At 41.9% G+C, this 14,915-nt stretch overlaps 1 long non-coding RNA gene across 1 annotated transcript in view; it reads right to left on the reverse strand.

The window, feature by feature from the left end:
- Positions 1–11,753: 11,753 nt before the first annotated feature.
- The window catches only part of LOC122787795, a 220,528-nt gene continuing 217,366 nt past the window's right edge, over positions 11,754–14,915 (reverse strand). The window contains exon 3 of the long non-coding RNA XR_006362599.1: positions 11,754–13,355. This is a non-coding gene — a long non-coding RNA (uncharacterized LOC122787795). The remainder of the gene's footprint in view (positions 13,356–14,915) is intronic.

Genomic DNA, 14,915 nt, shown 5'->3' on the forward strand with positions numbered 1-14,915 from the left:
TTGGTTGAACAGCATGATTCCCTTGAATTACTTCAGGTGGAATTGACTGTAGCTAAGATCCCGCTTCAGGTCCTTGCCAGCTGTAGGATAACCCTCCTTGAGTCAGGATATCTACTCTATCTACTTAAGTCAATCCAGATACAACCAAACACCCTAGTTTTGGGTAATTTTAATTACCCAGCCAGAGACTGAGTAAATTATACATGTTCTAACTCACTTGCCCAAAGGTTCCTGGACTTCATTAACTCCAATGCCCTGGACCAGCTTGTTGACACACCCATACGAAGCTCAAACATCCTGGACCTGGTGCTCACCAACACGGGGGACCGTTACATCACTGCCAGTGAGATCTGACCACAAGTCGGTCTTGCTAGAAGTAAATGTAACCCTTTCTTATCAACTAGACTAAAAAAAAAAAACTTTTCCAAGGCGAATTGCAACTGCTTACGTGATGGCATAAATAGCTTCATAACCCCTCTCCCCACTGATAGGACAGACACCTATGTTGAGTTATACACCAGTGCGTTATGCAAGCACCTGTACAATTGTATTGACTCTGCCATACCTGACAGAACCAAAGCAAGAACTTCAAGGAAAAATGAAACATGGCTGGTGGACAACTGCCATTAATAGGCTTTACAATAGGAGAAAGAAATTGCTGTTTAAGAGTAGAAAGGAACAGTCTCAAAACTGGAAACATTCATTCCTCAGCTTAAGCAAATAAGACTCCTAATGAAGTCCTCCAAAGCTAACTACAAATCCAAATTAGCTTATCTTACTAAGTATAACCACAAGGCATTCTTTAGTTATATGCGTAACCTCAAAGGTAAGGCCCAGATTTTCACTGAACTTGTAGTTAATGGTACTACATCTATAGAACCTGTGGATATTGCAAACCTGCTGGCTGACAGATTCAGTGAAAATGTCACTGCCCTGTCCCCACCACATATACCCTAAAGCATCCCTAACATCTGTCCTCCACCTGGTATCTCCGAGGAGCAGGTCTTAAATGCCCTCTCCAAGGCCAAAAACACAGCCTCTATGGGATCAGACATCATCCCGGACTCAGCCTCTATGGGCACAGACAACATCCCAGGCTGTGTTGTACATAGGTTAAAAAAGGAATTAGCATCACCACTGACCACACTTTTCAATCACAGCCTTAGCACTGGCTTTGTCTCAGTGGAATGGAAAATAGTTGCTGTCATCCCTTTGCACAAAGGGGGGGGGGGGTGCATCCACAGACTCCGAAGAATTATAGACCCATTATTCTGACCAGCCTTATCTGCAAGGCCTTGGGACAAATCATAACTGACCTTCTTAATAAAAATATAGGAATTCTCCAAATGCTCAAACCCACCCCGTTTGGCTTTGTCAAGGGGAGATCATGCCTGTTAAACTTGGTGGACTTCGAGACAGTCACCAAAGCCCTAGACAAGGGCAAATGTGCATACAGCCTACCTAGACTTAGCCAAGGCTTTTGACACAATTCCCCACTCGGGCATCATTGATAAAACTCATCCAGCTGGGTATCATCCCATATATTTTCAGGTGGGTGACAAACTTGCTCACTGATAGAACTCATACGGTCAAAATAAGGGACTCTGCCTCCTCTATTAGACCCATAACAAGTGGTGTTCCACAGTGATTGGTTCTGGGACCCCTACTGTTCAGAATCTACTTCTCTTGAGTTACAGGCTAAAAACTAAAGGACTGTGGCTGACATACAGAGTGTGGTTCTTGAGGAGCCTTTTGTTTCCACAAGCCAAGCACTTTCTAAAATGTTGAGGTTTATCTGACATCAAAAAATTTGCAACAAATGGAGTAAAATCAAAATATTTAACTTGCACACTATGTCTAAGAGAAAAAAAAAATCACACCTCTAATCTTATACTTAAGATGTATATTAAAAGAATACCGTTTAGCAGAAACACCAAAAACAGCTAACCTGATACAGTTGTTAGATATTTTTTGGTTAATAGTATCACATAATTATAGACTACACTAAGTATCCTAAAAGGGAAGAGTCAAAGATATCTAAAACATTAGAACACTTTTACTTATCATGAAATGCAAAGCTCTTGGACTCTCATCAGGAACATTCAGGTGGCATACAAGATTTGAGGTAACTGAGTGGCTAGAAGGAAATTATGTGTAGGGGGAAGTCAGAGTCTTAGATCCACAGCTGTAGAAAAAGTTGCATAGTTCAGATTTGATCTGACAACCCAAATGTTGAATTGGATGAAAGACATTGGCTCAAAGTCTTCACTACTTCTGTATAATTAGAAATCCATTGTCGACAGTAACCTTAGTCCCAGAAAAGCTTGTAAATATTTTGTAGGGGAGTGGTGCTGTTTGGATCACAGCGATATGTGAAGGCAAAAATCTGTCTAGTGACCTCTGAAATAAGATGTGCCAAGTTTTGAATCTGCAATTTCCACAAGTGCAATATGTCTTTATTAACCTTAAATCCTAATTCTGCTGAGGCAAAAGAAAAACAGTGTCGTGTAAAGTTCTTGAAGCTAAAAGCAAATCTATTTACTGGATTAGACACACAAGGAAATTTAATCTGGTCTATAATTGTTTCTTAATTTCTCTAGAGAAAATGTTGAGAGATTCTACATCCCCTTGTGATAATCTAGTCCACGTATACTGTTGCCCTTTATAAGTAAATGCAAACAGGTATTGGCTATCTGGATGTATTTGGATAGAAAAGAATGCAGATGAAATCTCTATCACTGAGAAAGTGCTGGTAGCTGAAGGCACAGAACTCAGCATTGTTGCAGGATTTGGAACAAATGGAATATTGGTACTACTATAGCATTCACTGCATGTACTTTTTCCCATTTTCTTAACTGGCAAAATGTGAGTATTGCAATGATACCTTGTTGTAACATGGTAGAAATAGGTTTGATTCTTTTTGCTTCTACTGACAAAGAACACTGAACTGCTGTAGGTAGGCACTTGCAAGGTTTTAATGTTAGATGCACAGCTTCTGCATCTTTTATGAGCCATACCTCATTATCATAGGTAGTCTACAGCTGTGGAGGGAATAACATTTAATTCTTATATACCAGCATTTTTCTCTGATGTTATAAAAGCAAAAAGGGCATCTTTATCTGAACAGATACTATTTGAATATAATCCTAAAGATTCATTAGGAACATCTAAAATATACTGTCAGATATGCAATAAACTACATCTACGTTTACACATTAAATCTCTACCTAGCAGATTTAAAGGAGCTGAATTTCTTACAATAAAAGCATGCTGATCTTTTAGTGGACCAATTGTAAGAGAAACAGGTTTAGTTTCTGGATAATCTTAGTGAACTCAGGATATACAAGTGGAAGGTGTTCAGAGTTCACAGCTCCTGTATCAACAAGAAACAGGATAGATACATTTTGCACTGTAACATTGAGGAAAGGACCAGCTTGATCAATCGGTGCCAAGGGAAATAACCATGAAATGTCTTTACATACCACTGTTGCAGTATTCTTTATAATAGGGATCCCCTGCCAAGGGCAGTCCAACATCTGTCCAGTATACCAAAGCCTTAAGGTTGTAATGAGTACACCATACGTATGCTCCCCACACATGGGGTTGGGCATAAAGGTGATGTCTGGATGCACCATCCTCAGAGCTTGTTTGCCACTAGTCTATCTATCTTTGATCACTGGTCTGAATGCTCATTCCTCGGGTGGTTTCTACCAATTTCAGGTAAGTTTTTTTTTTTTAAATCATCTTAAGCTTTGCATTGTTCTGGTTGTTGGGTTTCATGTCATACAGAAAGGGGAAATGCCAGTGCAGGAGAAAGATTCCCATAAAGATTGTCTCAAGCAGTGGTGTTTAGGTGCTTCTCATAACTATACATCTTGTGAGATTTGTCAAGCTTTCATCCCTAAGATGTTGCAGAGTTGGCTTTCTTCCATTGTGATTTACTTAGAGAACCAATGACAAACTGTTGGCTAAGGATACCACTGAAGGATCTTCTCAGCCTGAGGGTTAGCCATCTGCGAAGAAAAAGGCCAAGAAAGCTCAGTCTGATTCTTCAGCTGTACTGCCTCCTCAGAACATCTCTCTTGAGGCTGGAGAACCGTCCCATTACCTTCTCGGATTTCTGCTACATAGGCCGGCATGGATCCGACCCCACACACCTCCATGAAGGTTTTGCAGATGTCTGCTTCGGATGTACAGGGGGAACTGCAGCTGATCATTACTGAAGGGCCTGCGAGTGTTCCTCAAATTTTAGTGAGGGAAGAGGTTCCTACTACCATTATTGAGTGTCATCATGGGTCACAGCCTCCAAAATTTTTCTAGTCTGACGTCCTACTTAAAAAGAAGCAGAAAAGTAAACATTTTGCCTGATTCAAAAGATCCTCAGAGTGAATGGCAAAACTTCACTCAAGGCTTGTTGAACGGCCTTATGGCTCTTAAGCCTCCACAGGGAGTTTCTGTTCCTGCTCCTCCCTGCTATTATACCTCTCTTAAGAGACAGAGGGAGCAAGATTCTTCTGAAGAAGAGGATGCTGATTCTGATGGAGTCTCTTGCATATTTCTCCCAGATTTTCACCACTTGACTATGGTTCTGAGGAAGAAGAGTCTATCAGTCCTAACTCTTCTTTTGAGGAGATTTTTTTTGGTGATACTATTTCCAGAATTATGCAATTTTTCAAATTGGACTGTGATCAGGTGTCTAATGTTCAAAAGAAGTACTATGCTTCTACAAATGGAGTCTCTTAGACGCTCTACTGTTCCTCCTGCTCGATCCTTTTCCCACTGCTTCTCAGGCTCCTGATTTCCAACCCCCTACTCCCAAAAACCTGATAGGTTCTATAAAGTGTCTGAGGACTGCAAGTTTCTTTATAATTGTTCCTCTTCTGGCCACTCTGTGCTGTCAGTTGCTTCTGATAAACCCTCCAAATTGTTGCCCTCCACTAAATTGCTTCCTTCTGACAAGGATAGCAGAATCATGGACAGGCTGGGTACGGAGATGTATACTTTTGCTACCCTAGTCTTTAGAGCTGTTAACTATCAGACACACATGACTAAATGTGTTTTAGCTCTTCTGAAATAGCATGACAGGCCAGACAGAGATCTCCCTGATTCTGAGGGAATCTGCTTTGCTAGGAATTTCCACCAAAGTAGCACGTCATTCCATAAGAATGCAACTATGATACAGCTGATGCTTCATCTAGGGCTGCTGCTTTTGTATCTGTTTTAAGTAGGTATTCCTGGCTCAGACTTCAGCCTTTGCTTGATATCAAGGCTAAACTGATGGATGCTCCTCTGGATAAGAATTTGTTGGTGTTACGACAGTTTCACCCTCCCCCAATGGTAAAAAGGGCAATAGAACCCCTGCTAATGCTACCCAAACTCCTCCTACTCAGAAACCTCCTTTTCCTGACAAATCAGGTGCTGTCTGACTATCCTTGCCCTGTTCTTCCCACTCACATTCCTTTCTCTACATCTGTCTCTGCCCCCTTCGTATTTGGCTAAAGGTCACCCAAGAGACCTGGGTTCTTTCCATAATTCGCCAAGGTTATTACATGGTTTGGAAATATCCTCCCCCTTTTCCTGGGCATTCCTCAGCCTCCTCAGGAACAACTGCCCTTTTTCCAGAGGTGCTTCAGGGCCTGTTGGTTCAGGGAACTATTCATGAAGTTTCAATTCCTCAAAGGGGGAAGGGTTTTATTCCAGAATGTTTTTGGTCCCCAGCAAAGAAGGCACCCAGCGACCCATTCTGGATCATTCTCAGCTAATCACATTTTAGAAGATGCCTTCCTTTCGGATGCTGTCCCTTTAAACCTTGTTTCCTCTTCTACTTCCTCAGAACTTTCTATTTTCCATGGATATTAAGGATGCTTATTCTTCACATTCCTATTCTTCCCATTTTCAGGAAGTTTTTACATTTCTCTGTTGCTTCCTAGCATTGCCAGTGTGTTCCTTTGCCTTCTCTACTGTTCCAAGGGTCTTCACCAAATGCCTCACTCCTGTGATTGCTTTTTGCAGGTTAAGGGGGATACAGGTCTTTCCTTAGCTGGACAACCTGCTTCTTCAGGCCTCCTCTCTGGAGATCTTACTTCAGCATCTACATTTTGCCATTTCTGTCGTGCAAAGCCTGTGGTTTACTATAAATTTTAAGAAGTATTTCCTGACTCCTCAGGATCATGCTTTCTGGGATGCAGGATCCAGACTTTTCCAGTGCTGGCATCCCTGCCTCCTCCAAAGGCCTTAACTCTCATTGCTTTCTTTCAATCCCTTCTTCCTCTGGCTTCAATCACAGCCAGAGAATTTCTGAGAGCCCTGGGTTACATGGCTTCCACAACCCCTATGCTCCAAGCTCCACGAGAAGGCTCCAGTGGTTTCTAAAGTCAGTTTGGCTTCAACATTCTCATTCTTTAATCCCTCTTCCATGCCTCAAACTGGAGTTTCAGTAGTGGATTCATTAGTTGTCCCTCAACCCAGGACTTCCTTTTCAATCTCTACTGCCCTCTCAGGAACTTTTCACATATGCTTCAGATGTGGGATGGGGGGCCTCCTTCAGCCCTCTGAAGCTGCAAGACCTTTGGCCATTTCAACAAAAGAAAGGCCACACCAATGTTAGAGATGAGATCTTGTTTGCTGGCTTTTCAGGATTTCATTCTCTTTTCTTTCCAGGGCCCTTTAAGATTCTCCAACAACAGATCAAATATGACCAGGAAATCCACCACGCAGTTTTCTAAAGAGTAGTATTTTATTCAGATAAAATAGCCTTTTCAGAGTATAAAAAAAAAACACATCCTTTATATACAAAACAATTTCCCCTAATTATTCAATAAAATGAATAAAGCAAAGTCTATGTACTTAGATGCCCATGTAATAAATATTGTGTGCATAGCTCCCAATCGTCCCAAATTAACCAGGAGCACCCATTTGTAAGCTTAAATAATCTTACTTACCAAAGTGCCCGGTTTTGGTGCAAAAAGACCTACAATCTACAGTGAAGCACGCTGCGTTCTGGCTGTAGACATCACAGCCAATCAGAGCGTTGCTTTACTGCACCAGTTTTCCATGCAGCCAGCCAGCATACTTCCGTTCACATGTATCTGTTCACCTGTGAGGAATCCTCTGCAGCATGAGAGATCAACCTCATGGACATAGAGATAGACTGGAAAGTGGTCATTCTTGAGGAAAAGGTCTTCTGTTCCTCTGCAGACATGGACACTAGGACAGAACTTGAGAGTTCCTTAACTACATTCCTCTGTAGTCTGGTTATGTGTGCCAAGCAGTTCAGTGCTTGCAATGCGTAGGTCGCTGAAGCATAAATCCACTTTCTGAAACTGTCCAAAGCCCTAGACTTCCTGTTAGGGGGATGGACAGTGGATCTCTGCTGGGCCAGCTCCTTGTTGGTGGTGGCTACAACCACCATGGCATCAGAAGGGGCACTAAAGAGCTTATCAAGATGCTTGGAAATAGGTTCCACTGTGTCCAGTTCCTTCCACACCCTGTGGGACACAAGGTCAATAAGGGGGGGGGACCCCCAAGTAGATGGGCCAGATTCAAAGGCTTCCAGAAACACAGATTCCTCTGGATTAGGGCTTTTGGAAGATCAATCACCCTTTTGGCTAAGGATTTCCATGTCGTCTCCAAAGGAGACATCCTCAGGTGGTGATCTGGGCGACCCCTCCCCTTCGCGATCGGTGTACACGGTGAGGGATTCCAAAGGGAATCAAAGTGTCTCCTTTTGCACTGGTGTTTCCGAGGGATCTCCTTGGTGGGGTGCTCCAGAGAAGTATCGGTAGACTCCGGGGGTTCTAAATAGGAAGTAGACAAAGTCCATTTAGGTAGGCTGTCCTGGAGGGAACATAGTAGATGTCTCAAACATAAAACCTGCCAGAGGGTGGCCAGAATCCAAAACAGGTAGAGTCGAGGCTCTTCTAGGTGCAAAGACGAACCCTCTCCACCACCTCGAACACCAAGGGAGATTGAGACACCCCCGCCAGAGCAGAAGCTGTCTAAGAAGGAAGCTCCACGAACCCCAACCGCCCCTGGATCCGAGTGAGGAGTTGGAGCCAAGCTGTCAAACACTGAAGCCCCGAGAGGAAGAGACCACTCCAAAAATTTCATAGCGGACGTCAACCCCTTGGAACAGACGCCCAAGTTAAGGGTCAGAATCACTCAGCTCCAAAACATTCCTAGCCAGGCAAGTTAGGGAGACAGTTGGAGTCGAGGCAACCATAACCTGTCTTCTCTGACATCTCAGCTCTAGGAAGGCTCGGATCCAATAACTCTGAAATCCGGGGTTGGATCAGAGAAGGAGAGATAGGGTTAAGGTAGGAATATTGCTCCTGGATCCAGGAGGGGATGGAACAGGCAAGATCCCCAGCTGAATTTGTGCCTTGAGAAATTTGACATCATGCTGCCCACCTCGGCTTCGAAAAGGTTTTGAGAGGACCTAGAAGAAGCAGGCCTGGAAGAGGGCCTAGGCTTCTGCAGGAGAGGGAACTTGGGTCTGGTTGTCACTGGGAGAAACTAAGGCTCTGGTGAGGAGGGGAAGCCTGAATGACAATAGGGGCCAAAGATGTTGACTCTGAAAATCTGGAAATTTTGGAGGGAGGTTCCCCCGAATAGCATGATCTCCTGGGGAATCTCTATGCTTCTTAGTGGGGTTTGAGCCCCTGAATTGGATGGGGTGACTGAAGAAGAACTAGGGAGGAGACCCTTTAAAATAAGCTTATTGCAGCAATCGATAAGTGCCCATTGAGTAAAGCCAGCACAAATAGCAAAAGCAGAATCTAGATGAGCCACCCCAAGACACACCACACATTTTGAGCTCGCATCAGAAAGTAGAATTTTGTGCCCACATGTGGTACATTTAAACCAAGCAGGTTTAGACTTGGCCATGCTGACTGACACAAGACAGTGATAGCGGCAAAAATCTAAAAGCTGGTAAGGAAGAGACAGAAAGAAAGTCTTAACTCTTTTTTAGAAAACTGCTCTAAGGCAGAAATGAAGATATGGAAGGAAAAAGATATAAAATTTAACTGATGTACAGTAGAAAAATGTACTCACTGACCAGATAGCCCTGAGGAGCTCAGAGTGCAAGAGAACCAGATGCTTAGCAAAGCTGGCAAATGAGATCTGGGGATTTGGAGGACAGGAGCATCATGGGTAGGGGAGGAGCTCAGATGCTGGAGTCTACAGCTCAGATCCAAAACCAGTAGGCTGAAGAGCAAATTAAGGCAACATCAACAGATCAATAAGCCTACCTAGTCTGCCCTTTTACATGCCATAACATTATCACCCTTTCAATTTTTAACTTCTCTCCTTCCCTTTTCCACCTGTTTCATACCATCTTAAATGCATGTATTTACTCTTCACCACTTATTAATGCAGTCCTTTCCATGGATCCACAACTCTTTGAAAAAGTACTTTTGGAGATCTAGGAAGTAGTTTAGTCTTCACAATTTGCTGCCAGAGTCCCCTCCTTTCCATTTTTGTACTTTCTGTATACATCATACTAACATGACCTTGTGCATCAACACATTCTCACTCGCTTCCTGTCTCAAATGAGAAGAGCTCTCTTCTAGCCTTTGGTCTTATTCCTTCCATTCCTCCTCACAGGTCTTTCTGGTAAATTTCCTAGTTCCTTCTGACAGCCAGTGGTCCTTCTTATAGGTTTGCCAAACTTGCATGCATTACTCAAAGTAGTGCCTGCAGACTAAAAGGCATTACCTATGCATTTGGAATATACATCTCTAAGGGCATACCATTGGTTCCACTCCTTCCAGTTGATTCTTCTTAACAGGATTGTAAATCATTTGTATTTGCATTGACTCTTAATGGTAACTTTTCTGCACATTTGTTCAATCTTTCTAAATCTTTCTCTAGAGTCTTCCCCCACCCCCCACTACTGTATCTTCATATTATTGGCAAAAGGTTGATCCTGTTCTCCCTCAAATCTGAGACAAACATACTGAAAAGAACTGGACCCAGGACAGATCCTGGTAGTATTCTTCTGGTCACTTCTCTCAACATTGTGTTATACAATTCAACCACATAGCTATCTGGTTTCTCAGTCTTGGTCCCATTCCACACCCCCATCATTTTTTTTCTGTTAAGTGTCCCATGTTGGACAGAGTAAATTACCTTACTAATATCAAGGAGACTGTCTACTGTTACTACCCTAATAAGTTCATATGTAACCCGGTCTTGAAAATGTGTTATTGACTGACAGCTTCTTCATTTTGTGAAACCATGCCGACTGCTGTCCTAGAGAATGTTACTATCCTTCCCCTCAGGATTTTCTCTGACTTTATCAATCACTCTTAAGCTATCTGGCTTGTAGTTTCCCAGAATAGTTTCATCTCCATCTTATTACAAGTGTACCACAATTGCTGTCCTCCAGTCTTCTAGCACCTCTGCACTAGTCAATCTACTGAAACCTTCCATCAACGATTTTACCAATACATTGGTCATATTTCTGTAGACTCTTGAAAGTGACCCATTTAGTGTTTTTACTTTATCAACTAGTTTTGTCTGGATCTCTACCCTGGGGTCTGCCTGCTGATCTTCCCATTCTACCCTGCCACCTTCTCAGTGTGGCATTGTCTCTTGCTTCCCTTTATCAAGTTTGTCATTCAGTGCCTCTGCTTTGTTCCAGTCTTCTGTGTTTTCCCACCCATCTTTGATCAGCCTGGCCAATTCTGTTCCTCCCTTATTTTTGTGCATCTCAAACTTCCTTATTTCCCTTTTTGATCTTTTCTGCCAGCTGTCTTTCAACATTAGCATTTGCTGCCTTAACCATATTTGCTACCCTCCTTGTACTGTGCACATCTGTATCTCCCCACGTCCACTTTATGTAGTGGTCATCTTTTGCCCTAGTTGCTAATCTCACACTCCTACTGGCTACCTTTTCTTTTTGCCTCTTTCTCACAAGTCCACAGCTAAGTACTCCATTCCTGATCTATTTCCATTGCTTGTTTACTCAGTTTATTCCTAGTCTCAAGTCATTACAGACCACCTCCCTCAGCATGGCATAATCCACTCTAAAATCCTACAATTTCCTTCAACTTTTATTTTTAGCCTTCACCTCTACTCCAAATTGTATACTGGCACAGTTACTAAACTGATGCCATAACCTGGACACCAAGAACACCCTTTGCACCTTGTTTAGAACCACATCTACCAATTCAACCCTTTCTGGTTCAGTCCACCAGCAAGAAGAATCCCTCACTGCCAAGACATCAATCAATTTCCTATTCTTCTCTACAATTTAGTTCGAATCCCCAGGTGGGTTCCAAGCAGATTCATATTCCCATGCGTATTACCCTCTCCACACTCATTAGTTTTACATACATTTCCTTTTTTGGGTGGATGATGCACTGTATCTATCAGATTTACCCTTCTTCCTTTACCTTAACTGCCAGGGTGCTAAACCCAGATTCTACCCTGTCTGTACCATTGTCTCATTTCTAGGTTGATGGTCTTCCTCCACTGTGAAGTCATCAGATGCCTTCTTTTGTTTAGACTGCTACTCCACCTCTAGTTCTCCATGCACTTCCATGTCTCACCTATACTGTATTTCAGTCATGTCTCTCCATAATTTTCAAATACTTAGACTGCCGAACCTGGAAGCTTCTGTGTATGCAGTTCAGTCAGTTAAATGAGAGGTGAGCAAGCTTCCAACATTACATATCGGACTACTGTCGCAAGCTTTACATTTGGGTTTAATTTACTATCACTACAAATATCACCAACATATACACACCTTGTATAAGGAGTTTTTTATTCAACTCAGCTTTGAAATAACTCCATTTTACTTGTTGAACAAAAGTACATTTTATATATATACACACATATATACATCTTAATCTGCTTAATCAATTTACAAAAACAATGTACATTTTTTGTCAGCAATAAAACAAATAATTGTACAAATGTAAAGCTTCTCTTTAAGCATGACACTGAGATAGTGCGTCTAATGTATATTGCTCTCCCCTTTATCAGTTCTTTTTAAATCATGCAAATCATTTTTCTGTCCATGCAATAAAGTTTATCCCCGATGGTACCTGATGATATTGCAGAGGCAAAATAATCACCTCAGTCCATGAATCTGGTTTGACTACTTGTCCTGGCACCTGAAAAGTTTTTTTTTTTTTTTGGAAAGGTGGCAGGTCAACTAGCTAAGGGCTCTCTCTTCTCTGGTGGAGGGTGCAGGGGATTTCTTGCTGCAGGAGAATCCCCTGATGGAGGATAGGGTGCAGCATTACAAATATAAAAGTACAATGTATGAAGAGCACAGCAGAAATAGATGTGTGGAAACATTCAACAGACAAGTCTCTGCACTGTGTACACTGGGAGTTGAAAAAAATTGCCAGCTGTGTCTGTGAAACTTTCACCCTCTTTTGCTTACAACATCCTAGATAGCCGCTTGGACTCCCCAGCTTAGTCATTTCCAAGGGGGTGAGGAATGACCTAAAGAAGAAGGTTTAGGGGAAATGACAGTCCAGAAGCAAAATGTTAAAAAGCTACTATACATGACATACAGACTTGGTTTTTGTTGTCAGTCCTGACTTCATTCTGGTACCATGCAACACCAAATGAAGGAAAATGAAATCAAAAAGGTTGGCTGCAGATTGCCCTGATCTGCTGGATGCTGCATATCTGAATCTCTATCTTTTAGCTACTTAGTACATCACAAAGGTACAAACATAAAAACAGGAGAATGCTAAGATTAGATCCAACAGTGTCATAATGACATGGAGATGCTAAGCTATCTTCAAAAGTGGCTGTTCATGCCCCCCCACTTGCTAGTAGTATCATTAAGATCATGACACTACGTCAGTATGTGGCAAGTAGAGTCAAGATCAACTTGTGGATCAGACACTGATGCTTTAAAAAGAAGGTGAGAACAAGTGCTTCAAAGAAAGGGTGCTGCAGTCTAGTACAAACTCTTTTGTCTTCTAGGAAACGTACTCTATTTTTGTCAGAGAAATTATTGCAACAGTTATAACAAGGCTGCACTTCCCCTCTAGGGATATATTGATCAAATACAAAAACACAAATGTACTGTAGCCATAACACTAACGCACAGAAAATTCACTGGCTATAAATGGAACCTATACAATAACAGACCTTGAAATAAATGGGGTTGTGTGGACATTTTTACATATGCAACAGCTCATTTTCATGTTTCCGCCCTTCATTCCATTTACATAAGCCAAAAGTTCAAGAGTAGATTAGAAAACTCAATCAACTCTGTGGCAAGACATAACACTTGCACTATTAACTTCAGTTAAAAATGGTCCACACAGTCAAAGATCGGGAATCGTAACCTTGTAGTCTTCATCAGTTTCCAATCCAACTTCCTCCTGAAAAAAAAAATTAAATATGTAAATAAGCAAGAACAAAACTATTTACATCACTGACTGTGCTAATTCAACCACAACTTTAAAAAACTACACAACTTTCTTACTGAAGACATCAATGGGCTACTTCATTAGGGATCATGGGGAAGGGACTGTGAAACACTAAGGGCATGAAGACATCCTGAAACCTACATCCAAGAAATATACATACCAGGTAGGAAGTTGAAGTGAAGTTGAAAAAGATTTGGCCAAGTTAATGACATGGACCCTACTGGAGGCAGAGAGCTAGTGCTGGCACTGGCAAGCCATCTTGATATTAAATTAATTAGTGCTGTAAGCATATTCTGTGATAACAAGTATGAGAGAGAAGAAAAGACTCATGACAGTCCCAGTAGCTGTAAACAAGACTCTCATCCCCAAAGCCTTGCTAAGCAGCAAGCTGAAAGGGCTACATCATGGGATGAAGCGGGATGCAAAGGCCAGTGGAGGTAAGCTAGAGAATGGAAACACGAAGACCAGGCATCAGGATTTTTACACTAAAACGGGAAATGTTTTTCTTGCTATTCTGACTAACCAAATAGCACATGCAACTTACGCCACACAATTTGTGTGGAGCTACTCAAGTATATACTGGTTAAGAAATGGGAGTGACCTGCAGTCCAATAAGTCGTTACACTGACCACAGCTGCAAAGTGAACTGTAGAAAGCCAGAAACCACGTGTGAATGTGCATGCAAGTGTGTGGTATGAGAGAACTACCATGGCAGGGCTAGCCACCTGGTGGTGAACCTTGGCTCTAGCTGATTATCATGTTGAAGTGACACCCCAACCCCATATGCAAGAGTGGGAAAAGAGGTTGTAGATGGAAGGATGGCTGATATTAAAGCCAATGATGGCATGATGAGCAATTCTACTCCCTTCTCAATTCATGAATCTAACAAGCTTATTCTTCAAATCACGCACACTAATTCCATAGATTTTATACTATGTGGACTTGGTCTAATTACTAGAAGTTTCTTGAACTTTAGTGTGGTGATTAAGTAGAACACTGGGCCTTGCATAACTCTCGGTCTAGAATATAAGTGAAGTCATTAAGATCGAATGCTGTTTACAACAAGGAAAGCAACCTACAGATACAAAGGAAGACCATCTCCTACTTAACTGACACAAACTTTTTTTTTTTTTTTATTAAAGTGAGATCCCAAGCAGGAGTAGGAGCTCTACGTGGGGGTCTTATATTCTTTGCCCCTCTAAGGAATTGCTTAAACAAAGGATGAGAAAATAATGGTGGGTCACAGTCATAGTGAGCAGAGATTGCTGCAGCATGAACCTTTATAGAGGAGAAGGACAAACCTTTGTCCAATAACTCAGTAAGGTATTGAAGAGCAACACTTATATTAGGTTTAGAAACAACAAAGTCCTTTGCTGTACTCCAAAATAAAAATCTCCTCCATTTATCTGCGTACACTTTCCTTGTACTAGGCCTTCTGGCCTCCAAAATAACATTCAAAACTTGTTGTGGAAGCTGAGACCCTCCAGGGTTTAAAACAGAATATGCCAGGCT

The sequence above is a fragment of the Protopterus annectens genome, chromosome 13.part0, assembly GCF_019279795.1.
Source record: "Protopterus annectens isolate FY-2018-M chromosome 13.part0, PAN1.0, whole genome shotgun sequence".
Taxonomy (NCBI): Eukaryota; Metazoa; Chordata; order Ceratodontiformes; family Protopteridae; genus Protopterus; species Protopterus annectens.